General features: G+C 42.8%; 3 non-coding genes and 7 pseudogenes across 3 annotated transcripts; all 10 read left to right on the forward strand.

Annotated features, from left to right (window-relative positions):
• Positions 1 to 43, forward strand: part of LOC124627380 (uncharacterized) — a 119-nt pseudogene extending 76 nt beyond the window's left edge.
• Positions 44 to 219: 176 nt separating this feature from the next.
• Positions 220 to 338, forward strand: LOC124627379 (uncharacterized; annotated as a pseudogene).
• A 172-nt stretch (positions 339 to 510) lies between these two features.
• LOC124627378 (uncharacterized) lies at positions 511 to 629 on the forward strand (annotated as a pseudogene).
• A 12,401-nt stretch (positions 630 to 13,030) lies between these two features.
• LOC128630677 (5S ribosomal RNA) lies at positions 13,031 to 13,149 on the forward strand. Its single transcript, XR_008394952.1, has one exon. It is a non-coding gene; the product is annotated as a 5S ribosomal RNA (ribosomal RNA).
• A 188-nt stretch (positions 13,150 to 13,337) lies between these two features.
• LOC128630719 (uncharacterized) lies at positions 13,338 to 13,456 on the forward strand (annotated as a pseudogene).
• A 176-nt stretch (positions 13,457 to 13,632) lies between these two features.
• LOC128630668 (5S ribosomal RNA) lies at positions 13,633 to 13,751 on the forward strand. The gene has a single exon (XR_008394947.1). It is a non-coding gene; the product is annotated as a 5S ribosomal RNA (ribosomal RNA).
• Positions 13,752 to 13,911: 160 nt separating this feature from the next.
• Positions 13,912 to 14,030, forward strand: LOC128630698 (uncharacterized; annotated as a pseudogene).
• A 180-nt stretch (positions 14,031 to 14,210) lies between these two features.
• LOC128630715 (uncharacterized) lies at positions 14,211 to 14,329 on the forward strand (annotated as a pseudogene).
• A 160-nt stretch (positions 14,330 to 14,489) lies between these two features.
• On the forward strand, positions 14,490 to 14,608 carry LOC128630679 (uncharacterized; annotated as a pseudogene).
• A 168-nt stretch (positions 14,609 to 14,776) lies between these two features.
• LOC128630683 (5S ribosomal RNA) lies at positions 14,777 to 14,895 on the forward strand. The gene has a single exon (XR_008394953.1). It is a non-coding gene; the product is annotated as a 5S ribosomal RNA (ribosomal RNA).
• The last annotated feature ends 105 nt before the right edge of the window (positions 14,896 to 15,000 follow it).

The raw sequence follows: 15,000 nt of genomic DNA on the forward strand, positions 1-15,000 counted from the left end.
ACTTGGTTGGGAGACTGAATGGGAATACTAGGTGCTGTAAGCTTTTTATTTGGATCAGTGTTTTCATGGCCTCTGCACAACATCCTGTTTTGGGATAAAGGTTGGACACAGGTTTGAAGGGGACCCAATCAAACAATCAATCAATCAGTCAGTCAGTCAGTCAGTCAGTCAGTCTTTTGATTACACTATTTAAATAGCCCCCATTTGGGGTCAGCTTTCGCTTACGGCCATACCACTCTGAAAAAGCCCGATCTCATCTGACCTCAGAAGCAAAGCAGAGTTGGGCCTGGTTAGTACTTGGTTGGGAGACTGAATGGGAATACTAGGTGCTGTAAGCTTTTTATTTGGATCAGTGTTTTTATGGCCTCTGCACAACATCCTGTTTTGGGATAAAGGTTGGACACAGGTTTGAAGGGGACCCAATCAATCAATCAATCAGTCAGTCAGTCAGTCAGTCAGTCAGTCTTTTGATTACACTATTTAAATAGCCCCCATTTGGGGTCAGCTTTCGCTTACGGCCATACCACTCTGAAAAAGCCTTATCTCATCTGACCTCGGAAGCAAAGCAGAGTTGGACCTGGTTAGTACTTGGTTGGGAGACTGAATGGGAATACTAGGTGCTGTAAGCTTTTTATTTGGATCAGTGTTTTCATGGCCTCTGCACAACATCCTGTTTTGGGATAAAGGTTGGACACAGGTTTGAAGGGGACCCAATCAATCAATCAATCAGTCAGTCAGTCAGTCTTTTGATTACACTATTTAAATAGCCCCCATTTGGGGTCAGCTTTCGCTTACGGCCATACCACTGTTGTGGATAAAAATGACATGAAATAAACACGAGGGAGATTGAGTATGAGTAAAAATGTAATTTTATTGGTAATTCACAGGACGGGTGGGTGCGTAGTCTGGAGGAGAGTAAAAGGGGGAGGAAAATGGGGTGTGGGTCCCAGAATCTGCAGGTCCCGACAAATACAAAACGTACGGCGGTAGTAGTAGTAATGAATGATTAGGGAAACTCAGTTAATCACACTTATAATCGATGTAGGGTATAATCAAAGTAGTTAGATTCAAAATGATATATATATATATATATATAAAAGGAGAAGTAAGTTAAGGGTTAAGAGTCATAACGAGGTACATCTACGCTTAATTAAAGTATTGTATGAGGCTTCATAGCCTCAGAGGGGGGAAATGTTGTGGATAAAAATGACATGAAATAAACACGAGGGTGATTGAGTATGAGTAAAAATGTAATTTTATTGGTAAATGACAGGACGGGTGGGTGCGTAGTCTGGAGGAGAGTAAGAGGGGGAGGAAAATGGGGTGCGTCCTGGGGACATGGGGAAATCAGGGTGGGTGAAGTGAGCGGACCACTGAGAGTCGGGCGGACTGGTGGGTGAGAAGAGGGACGGATGGTCGGGGCCCGGATCGGAGAAGACAACATCATCATCCTCGGATTGGAAGCTGGAGGGGGGTTCTGGGTCTGACTTGGTAGAAGCGTCAACACGCACGTTCGTGGGGCAGATTCTGTACCGAAGAAGAGGGGGGAACCTTGGATCTCCATTCTGGGGGGGGTTGCTGCGAAGATAGTTAAGTAGCATCATGATATCAGCAGTGAGATGCACAAGCTGGTAATGAGTATCCAGATCCAGGTCCAAACCCTGATCCAGGTCCAGTAACGGAGAGAGAGGGGACTGACGACGGGCACCGGCACCTAGACACATAGAAGCGGGATTAGGCGGATTGGAATTACGAGCAATTTAAGAGCAGTAATGGGAAAAAAGTCAAAAAGAAGTGTACGAGCTGAGGAGTGCTAAAAACACACACCCACACACACACTCGTACAGTCAAGACACAACATACATACACACACACTCTCTCTTCCTCATACACACACATGAATAACTTTAATAATATCTTATAGTAATAGAGAAACTCTATAAAAAACAGAATAGTAGGATATGCAGGACAGTAGAACTGTAATGATATTAAGAAGTTGGAAGTACAGTAAACCGCTTTTCAAGTAGTATAAATATATATAAAATAAGAAATATAGTGCAAATATGAAAATAAATTATAAATGAGAAGTACGGGAAAAAAAGGAAAATATAACTTACTCATGATTCAGATGGTGAAGATTCTCGTCTCGCAAGGAAAGCCTTAATTTTTAGAGAACCATGAAGAAAGCCAGTTATAAGGGTGGCTGCCCCCCCCCTCGAGATAACGATAAGACCAAGGTCCCTCCCGGTTGTTTAGTCGTCTTGCTTACGTCATTTTTACTACCTAGGGAAATGGGAATCATGGTTTCTGAAGACCTGGGTAAGGGAGAACCCTGGTTTTTGAAGACCTAGGTAAAAGAGAACCCTGGTTTTTGAAAACCTAGGTAAATAGAGACACTGGGTTTTTGTTTCCTGGGTTGTTGGAAATGCCTGAGGTCTGATTTTATGTGTAAAGTAAAACCCCGGGTTTCAAATCTATGGGTAAGTGAAATAGGCCTTTTCTGGAAACCTATGGGTTATCTAGTGTGTAAATACAGTATAAATACTGGAGCTTAGGCTCAGGGTATGGGGGATCACTTCTGAGAATTCTCATCGGTGTGGATCTCGTGTGGTGGAATGGAACAATAAAGCTGGACCCTTGCTTCTTCTCACTCACGGCTGGTGTATTTTTTCTATCTCCAACTGGGCTCAGAGGTAGATGTGAGTATTGGCTTCTAAGTTGAGTTTTAAATGTTTTTGGGTAATAGGCTAAATTCGAGCCAACATTTGGCACCCCAGATGGGACTGGGCTAAGATCTATATGTCTGGAATCTCTCCCGTGGGACTTCGCTCTCTAAGCAACAGACAGGCCGTATAGGAAAAGGCATTGCAGACGCCTGTTATTTCAAAGCTCTGTTTTAGTGGTCTGTTGTTACGATTGAGAAGCCCCGGGGTGGGAAGAAAGACTACGTGGGTCTCCAAAAGAACCTGGAGTGAGTGAGAAGAGGTAAGAGAAGTATAGATTATAGAATGTACTTTTTTAATTGTAATAAAGAAATGGTATATGTGTTGTGTGAGTGAAAGTCCTGCAATACCGCTGGAGGAGGTAGAAAAAAGGTAGAAAAAAGAGAAATAGAGAAATACTCCAGGGCTGGGATAGAAAGCAGGTGAAAAATGAGGCCTCAGACCCCAGATACCGGCTACTAGACTTGACTAGCAGTCTAGTGGTGGCTGCATTGGTGGGGACCCCTAATACCGCTGGAAAAGGATTAGATAAAAGATAGATAGATTAGATTCCAGGGCTGGATAGAGAGGGGAATAAATCCTGGGCCCAGGTCCGGGTCGTGCAATACAGCATGCCCGGTGTATGAATGGAATATGTACTAACAAATGTGTGTGGTGTGCTTATAATGTATGTGCTTATAATATGAGTGCGGTGTGAGAGCGTGTAAGTTTTGGAGACAGGGAAAATGTATTTATTAGTGCTCTGAACATGAGCTCCATACCTGTATTGGATAAGTGGGATAAGATTTAGAGAAAAGAAAATTTTTTCCTTTGGAGAAAGTTGGATTTAATTTGTATGACTGTAAGCTTCATGCATACGGAGCTGGTTTGGAGGTGTTTTATACTTTGAAAACTTCATGTAGTAAAATAAGTGTAATAATGTGGAATACAATGTGTGTATGTGAGCTTGCCTGCGTTGTTGATAGAAAGGGGGGGTGTATGTGTGTGTGTTCCTGTCCGTTCTTATCTGTGCGTCTGTGTGGAAGGACAAGGAAAAAAAAAAAAAAAAAAAAGGGGAAAAAGGTAAGACAATTCGGTGTGTGTGTGTTCTTCAGAGTGGGCTGGGTAATGCGGAGCATTGTGAGATATCGCGGACTTTGAATATTTCAAATCCTGTACATACGTTCGGTGAGTCGCTAGACTGTGTGTGTTATATAATTAATTTAATATCCATAACTGCTGTATAAGTGGAAAAAAATAAAAATAAAAAATGATATTAATATATAAGTATATATATATATATATAAATATATGCATATTTTAGAGCATGCACGCCAATGGTACATATTTTAGACATCTGTACGACTGCCCATTGGGTAAATAGGAATTACTAGACCTGTAATATATAACAACATATTCCCAGATTGTGTGATCCAGGAACAGGAAAACTGAAGGTGGGAGAAAAGTGTATATTGTCGGGCCATTATTGAGAAATGAGTGAGTTAGTCCATTTGGACCCTTTATTTTTATGCTATAAATTACGAATGTGATGTCTAGGTAAAAGCCCCAAAAATGAGAATAATAATATATTGTTTTTGCGGAAGCTGCCACAAGGCCGAGACGGGGGAGGAGGTTCCTAACTCAGGACGGAGAAAGTAGGCGGCTGCGGCATCCACAGGGACACAATGGAGCCCGCGTGAAAGAGATACAAAACGATGCAGGAGTAAGTGAAATTTTGTCCTGGTTAAAACGGGGGGCTCAAAAAGACGGTGCGGGGATATGGCGCAGTGTGGAAGGGTTGTGTATAGCCCCAGTCAGCCTCCTCCCATGCTTGATCAAAGACGCCCATGGCGTGGATCATGTCAATAAGACTGAAATGATCCGGAAAATCCGTCAGGAATGGTGGTCCCCTCAGCTGGCCTCACAGGTGAACCAAATGGTAAATGTATGTGCTGTGTGCATCAACCACAACGTGCGAAAGAACCTCACCACCCCCTTAGGACATATTCCCCCGCCGACGGGACCGTTTCGGCATCTAATGATGACTCATATAGATATGGGAGCGGAGTTACAGGTGGATGGGAAACGCTTCCTTCTGGTAATAGTGGACCGCTTCAGCCGGTGGGTGGAGGCGACTGCTACTTCTGGGGAAGATGGGGAGTCCGCTAAATTTTTATGTTGTGAAGTCATACCTCGATTCGGTATCCCTGATTTTTTGAGTTCAGACAATGGCAATGGCAAGAATGTTACATCGGCCTTGAAGATTGATCATAAGCTAGGATGTGTATATCTTCCTGAGTCCCAAAGCACGATGGATCCAGGGTACCGCACCCTAACTAATAAATTGGCAAAAATATGCGATGAATCACACCTAAACTGGGTCCAAGCCTTACCACTGGCATTGATGAAGATACGATCACAAATCAATCGTATGACGCACTTGACTCCTCATGAAATGCTCACTGGGCGCCCAATGCCTATGGCGTACACCAAAGGTCCATACATAGAGCCGTCTGAGGCTCAATTGGAGGGCGAAATGCAGGATTATATGCGAATCCTCACTCGAATTCACAGACAGTTATATTCACAGGTTAGAGAAGCAATCCGTGGTGGGGACAGGGTAAGGGAGGATGTACGTTTATTAGCACCCGGGGATAAAATACACATTCGTATGTTTAAGAGGAAAAGCCCCCTCGGGGCACGTCGGGAAGGACCCTTCACTGTGGTCGCTGTAACAGCCTCGGCTGTGAGAGTTGAAGAGAGAGAGCATTGGTACCACCTGAACCAGTGCATCTGGGCCGGAGCAGGTACGGGACGGGGAGGACCAACAACCCCGGGCCCTGCCACTACAGGCAGGCAGCCCATGGAGGCGGAGGTGTTAACCGACAGCGACTCGGATACCTCATTTATGGGTCCGGCCTACGGCACTCGAGCCCAGGCTAAACGACAGGCTGTTGACAGGTTGGATAGACCGGCCCAGTCGGATGCCGGTAGCTCTACAGGCTCTTCGTTCCTCTCCTCTCCATACGATGATATTGACCCTGTTACCTCCCCCCGAGCTGAAGCGGGAGACGTAGCTGCCGTCCCGCTGGTAACCCCACCAGAGGCAGAATTGTTATCAACACTCGCCACTCTCTGGCAATCTGATAACCTTGATGACCCCATGCCTATGAGTACTGTTGATTTGGATATACTGCAGGACCTTGAGGTACAGTTAAGAACACCCCCCCGTCCCCGTGCCCCCTGAGCTCCGGTCTCCGCAGGGATCTTTACACACTCCCCTACCATTGGGTCGAGAGAACACTGGTTCAGTAGAGTAGCTGGGGTGGGGGCGCCTTATACCACAGGGCTAAAGAGTTCCTGTTTAGACCAGAGGGTGATGTTCGGAGGAACACACCGTCATTGTATAATTACTGATCATAATCTAGACTGCGTACAGTCCTATATATAGAGTGTGACGGGTCAATAGCTTGCGTACCTTTAACGGTAATTGGAAGTCGGTATGATTCCATGTTTGTAAACTGAATGGGAACGTTATCTAAACCACCGAGCGCGCGAGAGAGGGAGAGAGCGCGTGCGAGAGATTTCTGTTTTTACCCCTTTTTTCCATGTCTTGATGTTAACAGTCCGAAGAGAACTTTAATAATAGTTTATGTGGTGTGTATTGTGCCACTTAGTTTCTTCTGCAGAGGCATCTTTTCCTGACTAATGATAAAATTGACATGTGAACCTGTTCGTTTTGAGTGATATTAATAAAAAAAAAAAACCCTGAAAAGTAAAACCGACCCAAGGTAACAGTCTCAGGCTGATCACAATGTGGTCCGTATCAGGGAGGTCACATCCTCCCTGTTGAGATAATGTTGAGCCTAAACATTTGGTATTAGAGAGCAGTCTACCTTCATGAACTGACTCGCTAACAAGAACTGGAGTAACCATAATTAATTTGTATCGGTGATTCCTATATGGGTACGTGTCTATACAATATCTTAAGCAGTGTAAGTGCGAATTCTTCTGGCGAATTCTATTCTCTGAATAATTTCTGCATATTTTCTCTTTAAATGCTGTGTATATGTCCAATGATAAGTAATTAGTAAGATCAGATGGCAGTAGTAGTCTGCACATTTTAAATTTTTATAATGTGTTGTACGCCTGTTACAGATGTGATATCTGGATCAGTAACATTAGAATAAGGTGATGATTTGATTACTTACTTTTGCAGACATGTTGTGCTGATATGAGGTAGTTTAATTACGGTCCCTTTACAATAGTGTAGTTTGAAGTGTTTTTTCCTGAACCGTAGATTGGTAAATAGAGTAGTTACGCAAATATATATGTGTGGGTGTGTATATATATACATATGTGCTATACGGTGTGCTATGGATATGTCATACAAAGTATACGAGTTACAATATTTAAATAATACAAAGCAGTGGTCACAAACTCGAGAACCTGTGAAGTGAATTGAATTGATAATATGTTATACATAGCTGAAAACTGATAAAAACTGAGAGTTGTGAACTGGATGCAGGTGTGGTATTTTTATGTGTGTGTGGTCTGGGAATTGCGGTCCATGGCAGCCAGCCATGTTTGTGGGCCGCAGTGAAGGATGGGAAATGTGGTTTGTGATATGAGTAGATTTAACACTACCTTAATATGGTCAAATACAGTTTAAATGAAATGGATAAAATTATAGGGCGAATCTTATGCTTCTTACAATTGTGCGTTCAGCCAGGGTAACGTGGTGGTAAATTGCTCACAGATGATTAACTTAGTCTAAAATAAAATTTAATACATATTCACATTCCTCCAAAGTGAGCAACATTTAAATGTCATGTATGAAGGATCTGAGTGATATTTTGAGTACAGTATGTTGATACAGTTATAAATTAATAAGAAACAAAATGCATGTACATGCATGTATACCATTTAGACTACAGACTAGTGCTGTACACATAGAACCAAATTCACTAGGTTGTTTTGAATGTAAATTAGTGGGATAAAAGTGGCTAGAGGACTGTAAATGCATATCTAGATCTCAACCTCATTTACTCTATCTTAGTTCTATCTTATTGGGATTATCACTCGTTAGCACAGATGGAATATTAATATGTTCGGGTAGTGTGCACCACAAATTTTCAGACTAAAGGAATTTTGTTTTCCTTTCTCAATATCTTTCTGGTAAATGAAAAACAGGAAGGGATAAGAATGTATCCTTGTCAATTGGGTTTGTACTTTTAAAAATAAATGGACTAGAACTATTTTACAGGGATAACTATACATGAGAGTGGAAAACCCCTTTAAGAGAGGTGTTATTCGTTTGATTAGAGCAGTGGAGATTACTTTAGTAAATTTTTTAAATGATTCGATAGACCAACATTATTTAATCTCTGCAGCAATATTTCCTGATTCACTGTGTTGAGAGCCTCTTCTAAATCAACAGACAGGGAAGTGCAGAGGGAACCGTGACATTGTTTTAAGACTTTCAAAACAACAGTTGTGCTGATATGTTTGTATGACCTTAGACTTCTTGCAGACTGATAACATGTGAACGGTTTACTGAAAAAAGCTTTCTACAAGGGACATAGGCGAAGAGGCTGTGTTATTGGATTGTAATGATCTAATATAGTTGGATGTCCCCGATTTAATGTAATAAATAAATAAGAAAACTGATTTCCAAATTTCTGGTATAACCCCATTGTCTAATGAAAGATTAAAATGATAAATTAAAAGAGATGAAATAATAGTTTAGAAATACAGACTCCACACAATCAGGGCCTTGTGATGTGTTTATATCGAACTTGAGTGATCTGTAAACATCACAAGTCTTAACACGTTAAAAACCGAACTCCTCATATTGAATTGTTTTTAATAGCTTCCTGCGTTATTAAAATCAGGGTATAGTAAATCACGATAAATATTCACTGTTTTAAGGACCAGATCTGATGCATAAATTGGACATTTAATGATGGGTTTTGCAGTTGTGTGTTCCCAGTTGTCTGTCTCCAGTTTCCAAGTACTATTGCCCTGTAAACAATATCTTGAAAGGACATGCCCACTTAGTCTAGCATTATTACAGCAAGCTGTGATAACAAAAGCGATAAGTTTTGCGATACAACCAACCCACCCAGTAACCATTATTTATAGTATGATATATATATATATCTAGAATATATATATATATAAGATGTTCCAATTGTAACCTATAACTGTAATTCCATTCCACATGATATTATTATGGATCAGCGCTTTTTCCAAATGACTGCATGTGAGAGCTCAAGGCCATTATTCCTCTTAACAATTCCTAGATTAGTAGGACACCTGGCGCTGCGAGCTGGAAGCGTCTCCTTCGCGGGGCTGTGGGCTCCCCTGCGGTGTACTCCTCTGTGGTCATAGACTCCCTTGCACGCTCCCAAGGCCGTCAGGGCATGATTGGGGTCATCCTCCGCCCCATAAAAGCACAACAAATGTTCCTGGACGTTATCAAGTATGGTCTGCAGTGGATCACTGATTGCTCACTGAAGGACAACATCCTGAGATCCGGGTGTTCTTTGGACAAGCCTGACATTGAATGAACTTATGCTTTGCACCTGAACTATGGCTGACAAACAATAACAAAGACTGTGTCTCACGTGTGGCTGGAAAAGGGGGGTGCTGCTGGGGGGGGTCCTGGCTCAGGGGAATGGGGCGCTTACAGGGCTGAAATTTATGTATTGAAAACAATGGATTTGGTGGCACAAGGATTGCCAGGCTGGAGATGCCCTCTTAGTGCAGATCATTGGGAAAAATTGCTCTCTCACACATCGATCTTACGTTTATCACACCAGGTCATTTCTATTTTGAAAGAACATGATATGGGGATATGGGGTTAATCGATGTGCCACCCGAACTAAAATTCTTAAACCTGTTAGTGTGCCTAACTCACCAACTGTAAGTGTTGTAGTGGTGTCATTAATTCTGTGGAGCCAGTCACTGAGAACACTCACGATTGCCCAGCCGAAATTTGTATTTCGTTGAGCTTAAAAGTTTTGGGTCTGAAATTTCACAAACATTATGAACACCCTGTTCTGCCCAATTGGCTGAATAGAAGTCTATCACTAAAGAATGCAACCTAGTTAAGGGTAGAATTGTTAAAATATATATATATATATAATAAAAAAATAAATAAAAAATAATATAAATACTGACGTTTAGGCCCATGGATTGTGTCGTCTGTTTGGAGTTGTTTGAATGCAATGAGGTTCTAGGAAACAATTGGAACGGCACTTATCGAACAAATAGTTTAATTGAATGGGAAGAATTGAATTGAAAAAATGGGAAGGTAGAGGAATGATCTCTGTACTTGCAGGCAACGGTGGAGGATCACCTGAAGTGTGCTCAAAATTATTTATTTTTTTCCTTGACCAGGGATAGGTCTGGCACACCCTGATTTGTGTTTGATGTAATTTGTGCTGATACTAAACGTAGTTCGGTAGATGCTCTACCTCTTGCACTAATGACCTATCACATGCAGACTAACAGCAATATGTATCTAACACCGCATGAAATGCTTATGGGTCGACCCATGTCTGTGTCTGTTCCTTATGATGGACGGCCGCTGGAGTAATTGCAGATGAATCAAAAACATATATAAGACCACTAACTATTATGTATGGAGCTATATATTCACAGGAACACAGCTAAGTGCAGTGTTATCAGTGTTATGTGTGAGGCGTCACCGCCTCAACGGGGGGAGGTGTTCGGAGGTGTTCACCAGGAGGTGGGAGTCCCGGAGCCGCGAGAGAAGGCTGACTACAGGGCAGCAGCGGACTAGAACATGCAACCCCTGGAGGATGCTCAATCCTCCAATGACGAGATTGTGGGGAACACGTGAAGGTCCGGTACGAAGCGTCAACAGGGGGTCTGCTCTGTGGCAGACAGGATGAGAAGATGTGAAGATCCATACCCTGGGTGTACGTGCTAGCCTAACCTCTCCCCAAAGGGTGGCTCTCTACAGTACGTAAAGTGCTTGAGCTGAAGACAACCAGCATATAGAGAGATACAGATACTGCATACAACAGACTGTCAAGTATTGTTATAAAATGTTATAAAATGTTTGTGATGTGACGCAATCAGGCACAGAAAAGTATAATGGTGCTGCCGAGCACATAGTGCTGGCAGGGTGGGAATTTTTCCCTCGTAGGAGGTTTTTTCGCCCACCCCTGACTGCAAAAGACTGGGGTTTGGTTTTTGAAGGGAAGCAAGAATCTGCAGGTCCCGACAAATACAAAACGTACGGCGGTAGTAGTAGTAATGAATGATTAGGGAAACTCAGTTAATCACACTTATAATCGATGTAGGGTATAATCAAAGTAGTTAGATTCAAAATGATATATATATATATATAAAAGGAGAAGTAAGTTAAGGGTTAAGAGTTATAACGAGGTACATCTACGCTTAATTAAAGTATTGTATGAGGCTTCATAGCCTCAGAGGGGGGAAATGTTGTGGATAAAAATGACATGAAATAAACACGAGGGAGATTGAGTATGAGTAAAAATGTAATTTTATTGGTAATTCACAGGACGGGTGGGTGCGTAGTCTGGAGGAGAGTAAGAGGGGGAGGAAAATGGGGTGCGTCCTGGGGACATGGGGAAATCAGGGTGGGTGAAGTGAGCGGACCACTGAGAGTCGGGCGGACTGGTGGGTGAGAAGAGGGACGGATGGTCGGGGCCCGGATCGGAGAAGACAACATCATCATCCTTGGATTGGAAGCTGGAGGGGGGTTCTGGGTCTGACTGGGTAGAAGCGTCAACACGCACGTTCGTGGGGCAGATTCTGTACCGAAGAAGAGGGGGGAACCTTGGATCTCCATTCTGAGGGGGGTTGCTGCGAAGATAGTTAAGTAGCATCATGATATCAGCAGTGAGATGCACAAGCTGGTAATGAGTATCCAGATCCAGGTCCAAACCCTGATCCAGGTCCAGTAACGGAGAGAGAGGGGACTGACGACGGGCACCGGCACCTAGACACATAGAAGCGGGATTAGGCGGATTGGAATTACGAGCAATTTAAGAGCAGTAATGGGAAAAAAGTCAAAAAGAAGTGTACGAGCTGAGGAGTGCTAAAAACACACACCCACACACACACTCGTACAGTCAAGACACAACATACATACACACACACTCTCTCTTCCTCATACACACACATGAATAACTTTAATAATATCTTATAGTAATAGAGAAACTCTATAAAAAACAGAATAGTAGGATATGCAGGACAGTAGAACTGTAATGATATTAAGAAGTTGGAAGTACAGTAAACCGCTTTTCAAGTAGTATAAATATATATAAAATAAGAAATATAGTGCAAATATGAAAATAAATTATAAATGAGAAGTACGGGAAAAAAAGGAAAATATAACTTACTCATGATTCAGATGGTGAAGATTCTCGTCTCGCAAGGAAAGCCTTAATTTTTAGAGAACCATGAAGAAAGCCAGTTATAAGGGTGGCTGCCCCCCCCCCCCTCGAGATAACGATAAGACCAAGGTCCCTCCCGGTTGTTTAGTCATCTTGCTTACGTCATTTTTACTACCTAGGGAAATGGGAATCATGGTTTCTGAAGACCTGGGTAAGGGAGAACCCTGGTTTTTGAAGACCTAGGTAAAAGAGAACCCTGGTTTTTGAAAACCTAGGTAAATAGAGACACTGGGTTTTTGTTTCCTGGGTTGTTGGAAATGCCTGAGTTCTGATTTTATGTGTAAAGTAAAACCCCGGGTTTCAAATCTATGGGTAAGTGAAATAGGCCTTTTCTGGAAACCTATGGGTTATCTAGTGTGTAAATACAGTATAAATACTGGAGCTTAGGCTCAGGGTATGGGGGATCACTTCTGAGAATTCTCATCGGTGTGGATCTCGTGTGGTGGAATGGAACAATAAAGCTGGACCCTTGCTTCTTCTCACCCACGGCTGGTGTATTTTTTCTATCTCCAACTGGGCTCAGAGGTAGATGTGAGTATTGGCTTCTAAGTTGAGTTTTAAATGTTTTTGGGCAATAGGCTAAATTCGAGCCAACACCACTCTGAAAAAGCCCGATCTCATCTGACCTCGGAAGCAAAGCAGAGTTGGGCGTGGTTAGTACTTGGTTGGGAGACTGAATGGGAATACTAGGTGCTGTAAGCTTTTTATTTGGATCAGTGTTTTCATGGCCTCTGCACAACATCCTGTTTTGGGATAAAGGTTGGACACAGGTTTGAAGGGGACCCAATCAATCAATCAATCAGTCAGTCAGTCAGTCAGTCAGTCTTTTGATTACACTATTTAAATAGCCCCCATTTGGGGTCAGCTTTCGCTTACGGCCATACCACTCTGACAAAGCCCGATCTCATCTGACCTCGGAAGCAAAGCAGAGTTGGGCCTGGTTAGTACTTGGTTGGGAGACTGAATGGGAATACTAGGTGCTGTAAGCTTTTTATTTGGATCAGTGTTTTCATGGCCTCTGCACAACATCCTGTTTTGGGATAAAGGTTGGACACAGGTTTGAAGGGGACCCAATCAATCAATCAATCAATCAATCAGTCAGTCAGTCAGTCAGTCAGTCAGTCAGTCAGGCTTTTGATTACACTATTTAAATAGCCCCTATTTGGGGTCAGCTTTCGCTTACGTTCATACCACTCTGAAAAAGCCTGATCTCATCTGACCTCGGAAGCAAAGCAGAGTTGGGTCTGGTTAGTACTTGGTTGGGAGACTGAATGGGAATACTAGGTGCTGTAAGCTTTTTATTTGGATCAGTGTTTTCATGGCCTCTGCACAACATCCTGTTTTGGGATAAAGGTTGGACACAGGTTTGAAGGGGACCCAATCAATCAATCAATCAATCAATCAATCAGTCAGTCAGTCAGTCAGTCTTTTGATTACACTATTTAAATAGCCCCCATTTGGGGTCAGCTTTCGCTTACGGCCATACCACTCTGAAAAAGCCTGATCTCATCTGACCTCGGAAGCAAAGCAGAGTTGGGCCTGGTTAGTACTTGGTTGGGAGACTGAATGGGAATACTAGGTGCTGTAAGCTTTTTATTTGGATCAGTGTTTTCATGGCCTCTGCACAACATCCTGTTTTGGGATAAAGGTTGGACACAGGTTTGAAGGGGACCCAATCAATCAATCAGTCAGTCAGTCAGTCAGTCTTTTGATTACACTATTTAAATAGGCCCCATTTGGGGTCAGCCTTCGCTTACGGCCATACCACTCTGACAAAGCCCGATCTCATCTGACCTCGGAAGCAAAGCAGAGTTGGTCCTGGTTAGTACTTGGTTGGGAGACTGAATGGGAATACTAGGTGCTGTAAGCTTTTTATTTGGATCAGTGTTTTCATGGCCTCTGCACAACATCCTGTGTTGGGATAAAGGTTGGACACAGGTTTGAAGGGGACCCAATCAATCAATCAATCAATCAGTCAGTCAGTCAGTCAGTCAGTCAGTCAGTCTTTTGATTACACTATTTAAATAGCCCCCATTTGGGGTCAGCTTTCGCTTACGGCCATACCACTCTGAAAAAGCCTCATCTCATCTGACCTCGGAAGCAAAGCAGAGTTGGGCCTGGTTAGTACTTGGTTGGGAGACTGAATGGGAATACTAGGTGCTGTAAGCTTTTTATTTGGATCAGTGTTTTCATGGCCTCTGCACAACATCCTGTTTTGGGATAAAGGTTGGACACAGGTTTGAAGGGGACCCAATCAATCAATCAGTCAGTCACTCAGTCAGTCTTTTGATTACACTATTTAAATAGGCCCCATTTGGGATCAGCTTTCGCTTACGGCCATACCACTCTGACAAAGCCCGATCTCATTTGACCTCGGAAGCAAAACAGAGTTGGGCCTGGTTAGTACTTGGTTGGGAGACTGAATGGGAATACTAGGTGCTGTAAGCTTTTTATTTGGATCAGTGTTTTCATGGCCTCTGCACAACATCCTGTTTTGGGATAAAGGTTGGACACAGGTTTGAAGGGGACCCAATCAATCAATCATTCAGTCAGTAAGTCAGTCAGTCAGTCTTTTGATTACACTATTTAAATAGCCCCCATTTGGGGTCAGCTTTCGCTTACGGCCATACCACTCTGACAAAGCCCGATCTCATCTGACCTCGGAAGCAAAGCAGAGTTGGGCCTGGTTAGTACTTGGTTGGGAGACTGAATGGGAATACTAGGTGCTGTAAGCTTTTTATTTGGATCAGTGTTTTCATGGCCTCTGCACAACATCCTGTTTTGGGATAAAGGTTGGACACAGGTTTGAAGGGGACCCAATCAATCAATCAATCAATCAA

This window comes from Ictalurus punctatus, unplaced genomic scaffold (genome assembly GCF_001660625.3).
Source record: "Ictalurus punctatus breed USDA103 unplaced genomic scaffold, Coco_2.0 Super-Scaffold_100058, whole genome shotgun sequence".
In the NCBI taxonomy this organism is placed as follows: domain Eukaryota; kingdom Metazoa; phylum Chordata; class Actinopteri; order Siluriformes; family Ictaluridae; genus Ictalurus; species Ictalurus punctatus.